This window comes from Mus caroli, unplaced genomic scaffold, assembly GCF_978045245.1.
Source record: "Mus caroli unplaced genomic scaffold, Mus_caroli_1 scaffold_19, whole genome shotgun sequence".
Lineage (NCBI taxonomy): Eukaryota > Metazoa > Chordata > Mammalia > Rodentia > Muridae > Mus > Mus caroli.
The window spans coordinates 72,506,253-72,521,767 of record NW_028227274.1 but is presented as its reverse complement, the minus strand read 5'-3'; the positions used below and the strand labels follow the sequence as shown (position 1 = coordinate 72,521,767).

The 15,515-nt window shown below is 44.1% G+C and overlaps 1 pseudogene; it reads right to left on the bottom strand.

The window, feature by feature from the left end:
- Nucleotides 1-12,255: 12,255 nt before the first annotated feature.
- On the bottom strand, nt 12,256-12,895 carry LOC110285175 (large ribosomal subunit protein uL1 pseudogene; annotated as a pseudogene).
- Nucleotides 12,896-15,515: the final 2,620 nt, after the last annotated feature.

Here is a 15,515-nt window from a genome sequence, read left to right as displayed (position 1 = left end):
CTGGTTGTGACGGTTTGAATATGGTTGGCCCAGAAAGTTCCACTCTTTGGAGATGTGGCCTTGTTGGAGTAGATGTAACCTTGTTGGAGTAAGTTTGGCCTTATTGGAGAAGTGTGTTATTGTGGATGTAGGCTTTAAGACCCTCATCCTAGCTGCCGGGAACTGAGTCTCCTCAAAGCAGCAGTCAGATGAAGATGTAGAACTCTCAAATCCACCTGCACCATGCCTTCCTGGGTATTCCCACCTTGATGATAATGGACCAAACCTCTGACCCTGTAAGCCAGCCCCAATTAAATGTTGTCCTTATAAGAGTTGCCATAGCCACGGTGTCTACTCAAAGCAGTAAAACCCTAACTAAGACACTGGTTGAGTAGGGTAGAAGGTGCCAGGTCCAGCATAGCCACAAAAGGGACAGTATAATATGGTTCCCACGCTTGGAGCAGAGACAGCAGGGCCTGGGTCTTCTCCAGTGCAGATGATTGCTATAGGCATAAGGCTTGTTTATATAATAATGTATGTGTTTTACTTCATGTTGCTCCTTCAGAGAATGTTCTCCCCACCAAGGTTAATGTCTCCATGATAATCAGAAACAGCACAGTTCCAGGAAGTGAGAATGTGTCTAGTGTTTCTCAGCAATATGGTAATGCTTTGAAATTCAAGACAGCCCTTGACCTGTCCAGCAGGTCCAGTTATTCGAGGGTCTCGAGGGGACCTTCTCCTAAGAACCAAATGGGGGGAGGGAGAGATGGACACCAACTGCGAGAACGACATGGAAGCAGTCTGAGTAGCATTAAGGTGTCACTGTATTCAGCAAGACTCAAGGCTTAAATGCACAAGCAAAAGGGGAAGTACAAGTACTTCTCAGCAGGAGGGGTGGGGCAGTGGAAATTTTTCTTTTGGCAGCTACACGGGGAAGCAGGAACTTGGTGGTATCAGGGTACATCTTGTGGTCAGGACATCTGGCGCTGACTTAGGGCTGGAACATTCTGTGGTTGTTCTTGGAGCGGTGCGTCGGTGGCCCACTTTTGACCCCCTTTTCTTCTCGGGGAGAGAGGCCCAATTCAGAGATCAGGATAATTGTGTTGTCTTAATAGCTCCCAACAAGCCCTTAAGTCTGTGGGAAAGAAATATGAAAACATGAGTGTAAGAATATATAAACCAATGTAAGAACAGTTCTTTACAGGATTTCTAAACTATGCAAAATATAAAGATGTAATATGAATTATATAAGGGGCTTCATGGACCTGAAAGAACAGAGGCAGCTGCACTTAGCCAGCTTTTTCAGAACATACTATTGAAGGAGATAAAGAGATTTAGGGAATGGTGATCTCAGAGCAAGATCTCATCCAGCTAAGCTTAACATTTGTGTATGCCATTGAACAAGGAATAGTTTGGACTTCTAATCTGGAATGAACTACAATCCAGAAATGGAGGGCATACTTGTGATCCAGATCTTGAGGCTGGAAGATACAGGTATAGTGAGAAATAATGTCCATGAAAAGGTTAGGCCCAGGCATGGTGGTGCATACCTTTAATCCCAGGGAAAAAAGGCAAGCAGATTTCTGAGTTCAAGGCCAACCTGGGACAAAGTTCTAGGTGAAGAAAAGCTTAGGTCCAGGCCTGGTGGTACATGCCTTTTATCTCAGCACTCAGGAGACAGAGCCATGCAGATCTCTGAGTTCAAAGTCTGTCTACAAAGAAAGTTCTAGGACAGCCAAGCTTAGGAAGTGAAGGAGTTGGAAAACAGAAAGTTGGGGTGATAATATAATAGAACAAGGGGGCCATGTTACAGTTCCAGCTCCAGCAAGCAACAGAACTCAGCAGCTTCGGGTCATCCATGGCACTGTCTTTAGCATTTAGGAGCTAAGGTCATAAAATGCTAATTTATGGGATAATCAAAAAGGAACCCAGGGTAAATGATTCAACTGGTATACAATTACTAAGGAAGTAACTTGTGTAAAGTAAAAGACTGAACTTTGGTCTGCAAGAGAGAACCATAGGCATAATTTTTTTCAAAACCTGTTTTAATAAGGGTTCAACTTATTGAACCTCTACTTCTGCTTCACCACCTAGCGGAGGTAGTGGAAAAGAAAGGTTAGTAGGATATGAGGGAAGTGGGCCTGTTTAGAAATAGTTCTTTGGAAGCAATTTCAGCCTTTGTTGTTCTCAGTCCAGTCCACTAGCAAACACCAAAACCAAATCAGCAGCTGCAGACCAGTGCACTCGGCAGATAACACATGAACCAGCAGTTTCAGTCCAGTCCACTCAGCAGACTCCACACACAGATCAGCAAGGGTAGATCAATCCAGAAAGAACAACAAGGCTCACCAACCTACCCAAGTTGGAGGAAGCAACAAGAAGCTGTGGGAATCTAACAAGAAGTTCTTTTCTGAGTTTCTCTCTGTGACGTCATCACAAGCAAAGCCCAGCAACACAATGTAAAGTGAACTAATGCTTATGTGTCATCAGCAAAGAACAGCAAGGCAGAGCAAAGTGAACCAGTATTCTAGCTCCCACTGTCTGTGGGGCCATATTTATATTCTTTCTAAATATCACATGTCCTTTTACGTGTCTGCTATTGCAAAATGTCCTTTCACCTGTGTCTGCTTCAGCAAAACATTCTTTCGCCTGTATGCCCCAGGAAAACATCATTTGACATAACTTACTTTCCAAAGAAACCAGAAGTTTTCACTTCATATCTCCCTTTCTGTTTAAGAATTGTCCTTTTCTCTAACATTAATGATCTACACACAATAGAATTGTAATAATTATAAATAATTCTTAGAACCATCACATTTTAAATAGATGGCTGATGTACAATATAGTCAAACAATATTTTAACAAAACCTTGAATTTCTGTCAATATACAGTAATTCAACAAAAACCTTAAATTTCTGTTAGTATACAATAATTCAAACAAAACAACATTAAATTTTTATCAATTCCTGATCATAAGCAATAACAACCTTCCACCCTATATGATAATAACAATAGATCAAATGACCAACTTAAGGAACTGGTGTAGGCAAAAATATTTTGCAACCTCTTCTAATAAGCATTTAACCTCTCATCTTACCCACCACAGACCAGAGGCAGTGAAAGAGAAAAATTATTAGGATGTGGGGAAAGTGGACCTGTTTAGCAGTAGTTCTTTGGGGGCAAGCTTGATCTTCTTTGGGAGCAGTTGAGTCCCATAGCAAACATGAAATATGGTCAGCAGCTGAGACCAGTCCTCTAGGTAGGCAGGCACCACACAAGAACCAGCAGCCACAGACCAGTCCATTTAGCAGTCAGACACCACTCATGAACCAGCAGCTATAGTTCAATCCTGAAGAAGCCAAAAGGCTTACCAATTGGCCTGAGGCTGCAGAAAGCAGCAAGGTGCTGAGTAGTTCTTGGGTGAGTTTATCTCAGTGTCAGTGTTAGGACCAACTGAGCTCAACAACACTATGTAAGGCAAATCAATGCATGTGTGTTGTTAGCGAAGAATAGCGACATGGAGCAAACCAAACCAATGCTCAGTGCTCATCTCCCACTGTCTGTGGGGTCATATTTATACTCCTGCATCACGAGTCCTTTCACATGTTTGCTATATCAAAACATCCTTTCACCTGTGTCTGCCTCTCAGCAAAACATTCTCTTCTGTGTCTGCTTCAGCAGAACATTCTTTCACTTGTGTGGCCCAGGAAAACATCATCTGACATGACTAACTTTCCAAAGAAACAAAAAGTTTCCATTTCAGACTGGGATGATGGTCTTCTTATAATTACTTCCTGAAGAATTGGAGTGAAGAATTCCCATTTGGGGCCCAAGGAAAAGAATGGTTAGTCTGAAAAAAAAGCTAGCCATAGCGTTTGTTGCCCAGTCTTTATGTTTATTCAGTTTCTGTATTGTGTGACCAGTCTATGTATTGTTAAGTGTCTGTGTTTATCCAGTCTCCGTGTGATCGATCGTTAGTACTAACCCTTTTGAAGTTTATTTGTGTGCATATTTTGGAGAAACAGATAACTGAGACAGTCTGTGAATCACCTGAGATCTTTGCTTTGTGAAGACATTTATGTCTCAGCTGATAAGAGGCTGGCGACCAGCACTAAGTAAGAACAAATGAGGCTACTGTAAGGAGGAAGGACACTGGGCTAAAGAGCGCCCAAAAAGAAGCCACAGGCTAAGGCCATGCTCACAGAAGCAGAAGATTGAGGGAGTCAGGGTTCAGACCCCCTCCCTGAACCAGGGTAACCCTTAGAGTGGAGGGGAAGTCTCTAGAATTCCTGGTACATACTGGAGCTCAACATTCAGTGTTCTTAAAAGACCAAAGGGCCGATATCTTTCCAAAGGTCCTGGGTCCAAGGGGCCACAGGTATTAAACAATATTTGTGGACTACCCGAAGATCAGTAGACCTGGGAATGGGATGGGTAACCCATTCATTTATGGTCATTCCTGAGTACTCCTACCCCTTGCTGAGGAGAGATCTCTTAGCAAAGAGAAGAACTCAAATTCTTTTTAAACCTGGAGTGATCCAATTATTGGATCAGAAAGGCAATCCAATCCAGGCGTTGACTCTTAACCTAGCCTCTGAGACTGAGTACAGACTATACAAAGTCACCAACTGCCCCCAAACAAGACTTGGATATTTGGTTGAGAAAGTTTCCCCAAGTGTGGGTAGAAACAGGAGGCATGGGCCTAGCAAAACATTGACTTCCTGTGTTTGTTGAGCTTAAACTAGGGACTGACCCAGCTTAAGTCTGCTGGTATCCCATGTCCTAGGAAGCACGAAAGGGTATCACCCCCCATATCCATTAATTGTTGGCCCTGGGAGTCCTCAGGCCATGCCAATGCCTGGAATACCCCACTGCTACCCATGGAGATACCAAATTCTAACAATTACTGTCCCATCCAAGACTATGGGAAGTTAACCGCAGAGTGATGAATATACAGCCCACGGTGCCTAACCCCTATACCTTGCTGAGCTCATTGCCACCAGACCAAAAATGGTCTTCTGTTCTTCATCTAAAGGATGTTCTTTTTTTAGCCTACTCCTAGCCCCCAAGAGTCAGGAATACTTTGCCTTTGAAAGATACCATCCCAAAAGAGACATCAATGGACAACTCACCCGGACCTGTCTGCCCCAAGGCTATAAGAATTCATTTGAAGCTCTACATGATGACTTGGGTAACTACTGGGCTAACAACCCAGACACAACCCTTCTCCAATATGTAGATGACCTCCTGATTGTGGTAGAGTCTAAAGAGAGTTGCTAAGAAGGGTCTCAGAAACTCCTACAGGCTCTGGAGTACATGGGGTATTAGGCATCCACTAAAAAGGCGTTGCAGACCGAGGTCACCTATCTCGATTATATTCTGAAGGGGAGCCAGCGATGACTTTCAGCAGCAAGAAAAGAGACTGTTATCAGTATCCCTACCCCCTGGAGTCCATGACAGGTGAGAGTTCTTGAGTTCTATAGGCTTCTATAGGCTCCATAGTGGTGGATTCCAGGCTTTGCCGAAATGGTTAAACCTCTATATGAAGCCACCAAGGAATATAAGGACTTTATCCGGACTCAAGAACAACAGAGGGCCTTTGAAAAAGTAAAGTAGGCCCTGTTATTGGCCCCTGCTCTATGGCTACCAGACATCAGTAAGCCATTTCATCTGTATATTGATGAGCTAAAAGGGTCTTGACCCAAAATCTAAGGCCATGGAAACAACTAGTGGCTTAATGGCAAAGAAATTGAATCCAGTGTTGGAAGATTGAACCCACTTTACCTGAGTATTACTGCATCCATGGCACTGCTAGTTAAGGATGTAGATAAATTAACTTTGGGACAGAATTTGACCATGACTACCTCCCATGCAATTGAAGGGGTACTCAGGCAGCCTCCGGATCAATGGCTCAGTAATATCCACATGACTCATTATCAGACTTTACTAATTAACCCTGCCCAAGTTACTTTCCAGCCTCTTGTCTCCTTGAACCCTGCAACTCTCCTATCTGACCCTGACTTAGACCATCCACTCCATCAATACGGTGAGATTTTGGCTCAGGTATATAGTACCAAGCCCTGATTTGAAGGACTCCCCTCTGCCAAGGGCAGAATGAACATCATTTACAGATGGGAGCAGCTTCATTCATGAGGGTCAGAGGAAAGCAGGGGTGGTAGTGACTACAGAAACAGGTAATCTGGGCTCAGTCTCTTCCTCCAGGCATTTCAGCTCAAAGGGCCGAAATGATAGCACTAACACAGGCTCTCATCATGGGAAAAGGACTGGATATTAACATTAACACGAACAGCCATTGTGATGGTCTCTATGTTTGGTCCAGGAAGTGGTATGATTAGAAGGTGTGGCCCTGTTGGAGTAGGTATGTCACTGTGGGTGTGGGCTTTAAGACCCTCATCCTAGCTGCCTGGAAGCCAGTATTCTGCTAGCAGCCTTCAGATGAAGATGTAGAACTCTCAGCATCTCCTGCACCATGCCTGCCTGGATGCTGAGATGTTCCTGCCTTGATGATAATAGACTGAACCTCTGAACCTGTAAGCCAGCCCCAATTAAATGTTGTCTTTATAAGAGTTGCCTTGGATGGACCGTAGGACTGGCTCAGGGGTTAAGAGTACTGAATGGGGCTGGTGAGATGGCTCAGTGGGTAAGAGCACCCGACTGCTCTTCCGAAGGTCCAGAGTTCAAATCCCAGCAACCACATGGTGGCTCACAACCATCTGTAACAAGATCTGGCGCCCTCTTCTGGAGTGTCTGAAGACATCTACAGTGTACTTACATATAATAATAAATAAATACATCTTAAAAAAAAAAAGAGTACTGAATGTTCTTCCAGAGGTCCTGAGTTCAATTCTCAGCGACTACATTGTGGTTTACAACCATCTATAATGGGGTCCAATGCTCTCTGAAGACAGTGACAGTGCACATAAAATAAATAAATTAATCTTAAAAAAAAAGTTGCCTTGGTCATGGTGTCTGTTCACAACAATAAAACCCTAAGACAGCTGGTATGCATTTGCAACTGTTCATGTACATGGAGCCATTTATCAGAAAAGAGGGCTCCTAACAGCAGAAGAAAAACTATCAAGAACAAAGATGAAATTCTACAGCCCCTCTGGCTACCAAGGAAGCTGGAAATCATACATTGCCTGAAACACCAAAAAGGAACATCACCAGCGTGGCTAAACGTAGCAACCTGGCAGACAAGGCTGCTAAGGAGGTAGCCTTAGAAGAAACGGCCAGCCACTATTCTACCTGAACCACTCAACCCTAACCTGCCAGAGCAACCAGTCTATACAGAAGAGATCAAATGGGCTAAAAACCAACCCATGAGTCAATGTTTGGAAGGCTGGTGGCAGTCAGCCATTATAGTCCTTAGAGTATTCTGTGGACAGAGCCTGGCAGTTGGGGGCCCTCAGGGCTGGGGCCTGGCCACTTGAGTACCTCAAGCAGCTTACACTAAGCACATACTCTTTCTCTGTGGGCCCCTCAGTGTGAGTCTTTTGTAATCTGCAATCTGTATCCTTCCGTGGGGTAGTAGTAGGGGAGATAGTAATGTTGGCCTGTATTCCCACATAGGAAGGATGTTTATAATCCAGGCAGAGCGAACAGTCCTTCCCTAGACTAGGAACAGTATGGTTTATCCAAGTATCCATTAATTTTACTAGGTCAGCTTCAGAATATTGGTCCATGTGATAAGTTATCGCTCCACCAGTGAAATGAGCCAATTTAAAGCAGATTAAAACATACATATAAACACAGATTTATTGGGAAGCTGCTCTCTGGCAAGTTCACTGGCCCCAAGGACCAGGGCCAGGGGAGAGTGAAAAGACAGAGAAAAAGAGCATGCATAGAGAGAAAAGAGAAGAAGAAAGAAAGCTGGAAAGACCAAAATATCTGGATTATATAGGAAAGAGCCTCTTGGGGAAGGCAGCCCAAACCCTGGGCTTGAAAGTTCAAAGGTCAGGGCAGGGTATGCCAGGTAGGGACTGAGGGATGCTAGGAGAACCTGAAAGCCAGGTCTGCTTTGGTATGTAAAATATGTACCTTAGCCCCTTGTCCTGGGGTCTGAAACCAAACATCCCAGCCTTATGTTGATAATAAATGAATAAGGGGCAACATAATCATCTTTATCTACTTCCTGCTGATATTCAGCCACTGTCATGGGGTGGGGGCAAAAAGCTGTAATGTTAGTCAAGTCCAGGAAGAGCTGGTTGTTTCACTGCTGTCCAGGCTGTGAGACCATCTGGGAGGGGTAGAAGTGTGCAGGCCCAATTGAAGTAGTCTGTGAGGCTGTGCCAGAGCATCTGTGGTAACTGCTGTACTGTATGCAGGTTCTGAGGAAACATCTGAACTCGGCAGGATGCTAGAACATACATATTAATATAGATGTATATATGTATGTGTACATATATATACATATATACATATTTATACACATATATGTATACATATACATACATATATTAGTGACAGAAGATAAAGTTAAAGAGTTTAGGGAGAAAAGCTTTTTTCCTGGGTACTTTTTTTAATTGGGTATTTTCTTTATTTACATTTCAAATATTATTCCCTTTCCCGGTTTCCCCTCTGCAAGCCCCATACCCCTTTGCCTCTTACCCTGCTTCTATGAGGGTACTCCCATAGGTACTACCCATTCCTGCCTCACCATCCTAGCATTCCTCTACACTGGGAAAGGGGACTAGATCCCACCCTCAGGAACAGGTAGGTTCGGAGGTAAACAGGCTGTTAACGGACAGTATGATATCATCTGGAGTCCACTTGACCTGTGAGAGATGGATTCTCTGAAACTGCTAAAAATCTTAAGTTTACAGAAGGATAAGTCACTTTCCTAGCATCGTCTAAGTTTTTTCATGTCCTCTAAATTTCGTAACTTGTATTACTAGGTGCACTCATGTTCCAAGTCCTTACAACAGTTTCTCAGACCCTCAAACACTTTTTAGAAGCTTTCATATCCTCTGACCTTATAGAGGAGACTTTAAACTTTATGCCTTTTCCTATCTAATTATTCACTGTGAGACTCAGGTGGTTGATCACCAGTGCAGTCATTATAATGTGCATTCTGTTAGATACTTACCATCAAAAGGTATTTCTTTCACTAGAAGGGGTTCTGTCCACCCCCATGACAGAGTTGATGTAGGGACCATGGTACCCAAGTGTGAAAATAAAACAGAGTCCTCCTTGTCTACCAGGAATGAGATGGACTTATCTGCTACTTGTAGCATTACCCTGGGCTTGGGGAGGGTAATGGAGATCACTGAGTCTAGTTGTCAGTCCTCTGCCAGGCCAAGAAGTTGGAAGGCTGGAAGGGTCAGCAATTCCTGTGCTGGGAGGGTGTGGGGGGGGAGATACATGGCTGGGAACATAGGGCAAGTCCACATAGGAGCATTCTGACTTTCAGTGGCCAGGCTGCTTGCGTGAATGGCATGGTTTGGTGGACTTCCTCATGTTGAGACAGTGGGGGGACTTCCTTGGCCACATTTGAAATAGGTCCCTGGCAGAGCTGACTTAGACTGGACCCCAGCAGGATGAAGCCTGGTGGACCTCCCTTGTTCCTTCTGGAGGGATGCCATTGGCCTTCAATGCTGAAGCTTAGGCCTTGGAGTGTAGCCTTCTGCTGTAACCAAGCCTGTCAGGAAGACTTGGACACCTCCTCTTAGGAGTTAAAGATGTTTAAAGCCATTCTTACCAACTCCTGTGTTGGGGCTAAGGATCATCTATCTATAAATGGTATATTTGAGTAGACAAACTTAGCTTGATTCTAGTTACATATCTGTGATGGTTTGAATATGCTTGGCCCAGGGAGTGGAACTCTATTTGGAGATATGGCTTTGTTAGAGTGGGTGTGGCCTTATTGGAGGAAGTGTGTCACTGTGGGCATGGGCTATAAGACCCTCATCCTAGCTTCCTGGAAGCCACTGTGCAACTTTGATTTGTCAAACCCTATTTTTAATAACAGTTTTTAAAAGCTGTAGCCTCCCCTATAGCCCACTGCTCATCAGAAGTCGTAGAAAAGAAAGGTTATTGGGATACAGTGGAAGTGAACCTATTTAAAAATTGTTCTTGGGAGCAAATCCCATATGCTTTGTTAGGAAACCAGCAGTTCAGTTCACAGGGCCACCAGCAGCAGCTCAATACACTTGCAAATACTTAACAGATAGACTAGCATTACAGTTCAGTGTGGGGATAGCAGCAGCCTTGGCAGGACCTAGCAGGGACAGCCAGGCCTCCGCTGAATCTGCATGAGTTAGCAGGAGGGATTAGGAACAGCAGGGACACCAGGAGAAGTTCTTTGCTGTGCCTCTTTCAGTGAAGCAAAGATCAGAGAAGACACAAGACCAAGAAATGTTGCAAAGCTAGCTATGCAAGCAAACCAAGTCCCTCTCACCATCCATTGAGTCCAATCTATTAATATTCCCTCCAAACATCCTGTGCCCTCCATGAATCTTACCTCAGCATATGTCTTGCCTTAGCACGTGAGCTAAAACTCCTCATGAATTTGTATCGACTGACATCACTCTCAGCTGACATCACTCTGCCAATTTGCCCAAGTCCACAGAAGCAACAAGAAGCCACAGGAACCTCTTGAGAAGGTTTTCGATACGTTTCTCTCTATGGAGTCACAATAAACAGAGCTCAACAATGCATGTAAATTGAACCAATGCATGGGAGTCATTAGAGAAGAGTCCTTCATCCTGTGTCCTTTCATGTGCTTGCTTTAGAAGAACATCCTTTTACCTGTGTCTGCTTCAGCGCAACATTCCTTCATGTGTCTGCCTTAGTGAAACACCATCCAACACAACTGACTTTTGCTGGGGTGGATGGTCGTTGCATGGGGCTGGCATGGCAGCAAAACGAACTTGGAAGCTCCAGCCCAGAGAGACCCCTGAGTTTAGATCACCTGGCTGGAGCCATGTGCCCCCTACCACCAGTGCCCAGCAGTAGTGCAGGAAGCTTGCTGATCATTTTTTAATATTTCCCACAGCACATTTGTATAGTGGGTTGACCTGATGTTGTTTGTATTTTAAAGTTAATATTGGTTTTTATTTTTTTTATTTATTTATTTTTTAAGATTTATTTATTTATTATATGTAAGTACACTGTAGCTGTCTTCAGACACTCCAGAAGAGGGCGCCAGATCTTGTTACAGATGGTTGTGAGCCACCATGTGGTTGCTGGGATTTGAACTCTGGACCTTCGGAAGAGCAGTCGGGTGCTCTTACCCACTGAGCCATCTCACCAGCCCTAATATTGGTTTTTAAAGAGGGGTTGCCCTGTATGAGTAGACCATTAAGTATTCACATGATGACATGAACCTTTTCTTTATTTTAATTGGTCCATAAAAGGCTATAGTCTGTGATTGGGCAGTGAAGGGGAAAGATGGGACTGGAGATTGGAGACTGGAGGTGGGACTGGAGAGTTGGGGGGATGGGAGGGGCAAATAGAAAAGAACATACAGTAGAGAGAGAAAGGACAGAGGAAGATGAGGAAAAACTACCATGGTCCAGAACTGGGTGGCTGGAAGAAACTGCAAGTAACATGGGGTCTACACCTGGGGAATAAGTTAGTATAGTATTAGATCTGTCTAATTTAGACATATAGTTTCCAATCATAATATTTAGATTATGTGTTTCATATAGGCTTATTAGGGTTGGAAATTTAAACAAATTGGCGCCCAACATAGGGTTTAGAATGGAACTAAGTTGAGATAAAAGACCACACATTCCCATATAAACAACTAGAACTGGGCTCTAAAGCTGCAGAAGGGTAGAAATTAAATTCTGAGTGGCTCTAAAGGTTATACAGAGAGCTAACTAAGACGTTCCTTCCCCAAGTCCCAGGCAAACCTTGGCAGCTAGAGGCAACACCACAGCCCAGAGCCAGGACATAAAACAGTGCCACAACACAGGACCAAGGACCCTAAGACCTGACTTCCTGAGATACAACCTTCATAGCTAAAGATCAACAACCAAATAACAACAAACAACTAAATTTCCAAAGCCTTCTCATAGGTGCAACAGACTGATTTGGGCATCTTTGTCCTGAGCCTGCTTTCCCATGCTCACTCCCATATCCCCCATGTCTAAACAGGACACAAGACAGATAGACCTGTTCTCCCAACTGCTTGCACTGCAAGCTACCTACAATCGGTACACATGTTGGTAGCTGCAAACCAAAGAAAGACTAGACAGCAAATACTACAACTAACTTTCTTTTTTCAGCACTGGGGTTTATTGGAGCATCTTAATACAGATGCTGGGGCTTGCCCATGGTGCTCTTGATGTACAAAGCCCGGACGTTTTGCCAGTTTTTCTTGAGCAAGAACACCAAGAAATTGACAGCCAGATGGATGTTGTAGACCAGCTCATCATTGGTCATCTACACGTGGTCGAAAGCAACAGCCAGGCACAGCACCTTCTTCATCTGGAACTTGATTGTAGATTTCACCTCATCCACTTTGGCCGCCATGTTTTCATTGTGTGTCCGCAGGGAGGGGAACTTGCCAGCCTTGTTTAGGCCTGGGCCCAGGATAGGTAGGATCTACTTAATCAGAGACTCAGAGGCCAAAAAGGCATCATAGTTCTTGGCTAGCTTTTTGACCAACTTCTTGTTCTTATTAAGCTTAAGTGCCTTGATGTCCATGTGGGGGATATCCACAGCCTTGGCTTCATCACAGTGCTGCTAGTCCCCCAGAATGCACACCGAGAACTTCAGGAGAGGGTAGACTTAAGCCTGACAGTGCCAAAGTGTTTGTCCTTCTGAGGGTCATAGTTCTTCAGGCTGATCTGCAGCTCTACTGTCTCCAGAAACATTGCCCTGGTTCCCATGCAGGCCTTCCCGCACCACCTCAATACAGGGTGTCACGTGAGACTTTGCTGCTCATGGCTGTGGCTGCCATGGAAACCAGAAAAGAAGCTACAACTAACTTTCTTAACACTAGCCATTTATCCTAATTTTCTTGCCCTACCCCCAATTTTCCCCCAATTCAACAACAACAAAAAATCATTAAAAAATGTCATCCCAATCCCTTAAGTTGGGATATCTGGCTTGGTTATTTTATAAATTATAGAAATGTTGTCATTTTAAAAAATTATTTACAAGTAATTATAGTTTTAAATGGAAAAAAAACTAAAGAATGTAGATGTAGAGATTTCTATCTTTCCTTTCCTCTTCTCTATTCTTCTTTCTGAGGAAAGGGAAAGGGGTTATAAAGAAAAAAAGGGATATAGTAATATTATAAAAAAACTATACAAATATGTACAACTTACCTAGGTGGAACTGGTTTTGAAGGTATGATGGTGTCATGGAGAGCAGCTGAGGCTTGGCACTGTGAGAGTCCAGGGAAAGCCATTGGTGAAGGTACAACCTCAGTTGCAGGTGACAGCCCAGGACTAAAGAGGTCATGCAAAGAAGTAGAGGCTTGGCACCATAAAGAGAGCGTATGAAAGGCTATTGGTGAAGCCTAGTTACAGCAGAAGACCCTGTCACATTGGAAATGCCAGTACCATGGGATGACCACCAAGAACAGCAGCAGTAGAGTATAGTCTACTACAGACCCTAGAGTTCTACAGAGGGCAGAGCTGGCGGTGTAGCCTGAGCCCCTTTGGAGGAGCACAGAAGATCATATGTGGAGCCCAGATATTGAAACAAGTAGCTGTAATGTTGAAGTTAACTTAGAGACCCCAAGATGTTTGAGATGCCAGAGCTGTGGGCTATCTGCTGAGAAAAGCTGCTAACATGGAGTAGAAACAGCCCAGGAGAAAGAAGCTTGTTGCAGTCAACAAAGGTGAAAAAGGAGTTGGAGATCTGAAGACTGCTATACTATCAGACATGGAGATGCAGAGTTTTGAGTTTGCCCAGATGTTTTCCTGTCTTGCTTTGGGGATTACAGTTAAGTGATTGGATGAATCACAGAAGAACCTTTCAACTTCGGACTTTTAATATTGTTTAGATTGCTATAAATTATGGGGACTTTGGGAAATTGGACTAAATTTATTTTTTATTATGCTATAGGTAGGTACGGCCCCCAAAGACTCATGTGTTTGAACAACCCTATGGGAGAGAGTGGCATGTGATGGTTTGTATGTGCTCAGCCTAGGGAATAGCACTATTAGGAGTTGTATCCTTGTTGGAGTAGGTGTGACCTTATTGTAGAAAGTGTGTCACTGTGGGTGTGGCTCTAAGACCCTCATCCTAGCTTCCTGGGAGCCAGTCTTCTATTTGCTTTCAGAAAAAGATGTAGAACTCTCAGCTTCTCCTAAACCATGTCATCAGGTTTACCATAAAAGGACAACATTTAATTTGCGATGGCTTACATGTTCAGAGCTTTGGTCCCTTATCATCAAGGTAGGAGCATGTCAGCCTCTAGGTAGATATGGGGCTAGAAGAGCTGAGAGTTCTACATCTCCATCCAAAGGCAGACAGGAGAAGATTGTCCTCGGGCAGTTAGGAGGAGGGTCTTAAAAACCCACCCCCAGTGATACACACCTCTTCCAACAAGTCCACACCTCCTCCTAATAGTGCCACTCCCTGGGACAAGCATATTCAAACCACCACAGGACATGTCACATTTATACCTTTCAAACAGACAGATGAAAATTTGAGGGATATAATTGGAGTTGTGGTAAAGTTATGACTTTCCCACAACAAAGATAGCTGCTTGTTATGTGACTACACTTAACCAACCTGTCAGTGAAGCCATGGTGTCACCCTCTTTGTCCCAATGCGAAGATTGTGTCCAGGCACATAGTTTATCTATTATGTACTGTACTACTCCTGGCCAGGGTATAGTTAGCCAGACATGGTGGGCAACTTAAAATGATCAGGCTGATAGCTCCCATCACCATTATTACCACTGCTGCTGCCGCTGCTGCCACCGCCACTGCCACCACTGCAGCCGCTGCCACTGCTATCACTGCCACCAGCTCCATCCAGGCATGGATAGGAGGGAGATGGGGGGTGAAGTGGAGTTAGGTGGTACCTGGAGCCTGTATGCTGCTGTGCCTTAGATCAGTGACTGTGTTGTGGTGAAGGAGAAGGGGAAAGGACTAGAGCACGGTCCCCAGAAACTGGACATAGCATATTCAGACCAATTTGGATAAACTTTGCAGCAGACATCCAAGAGGCATCTAGAGATCAATTTTAGACCCAGCAGTATCGGTCTTCGCAGCATTTTCCAGAGATCCCAAGACTATAGAAATTGTGTCTCAATTGATAGTCTAGGTTTGAAAGGTTTACATGGGGGGCAGTAACCTCAGATCACATGTCTTTGTATCAAAGACCACAGAACAAAGACTTGGTTTTTCGTCCTTGGGGCCAAAGAATTCACCAGAGAGCAGCTTCCCAATAAATCTGCATTTATATATAATTTTTAAGCTGGATTGAATTGGCTCATTTGACCAGTGGAGAGATAAATGGTGCCAAAACCTGGCAAGACTTGAGTCCCCAGTCTGATAGCATGGGTCTTTCCTGGCTACGTGAGGACTGCTTCTCTCTCCTCATCT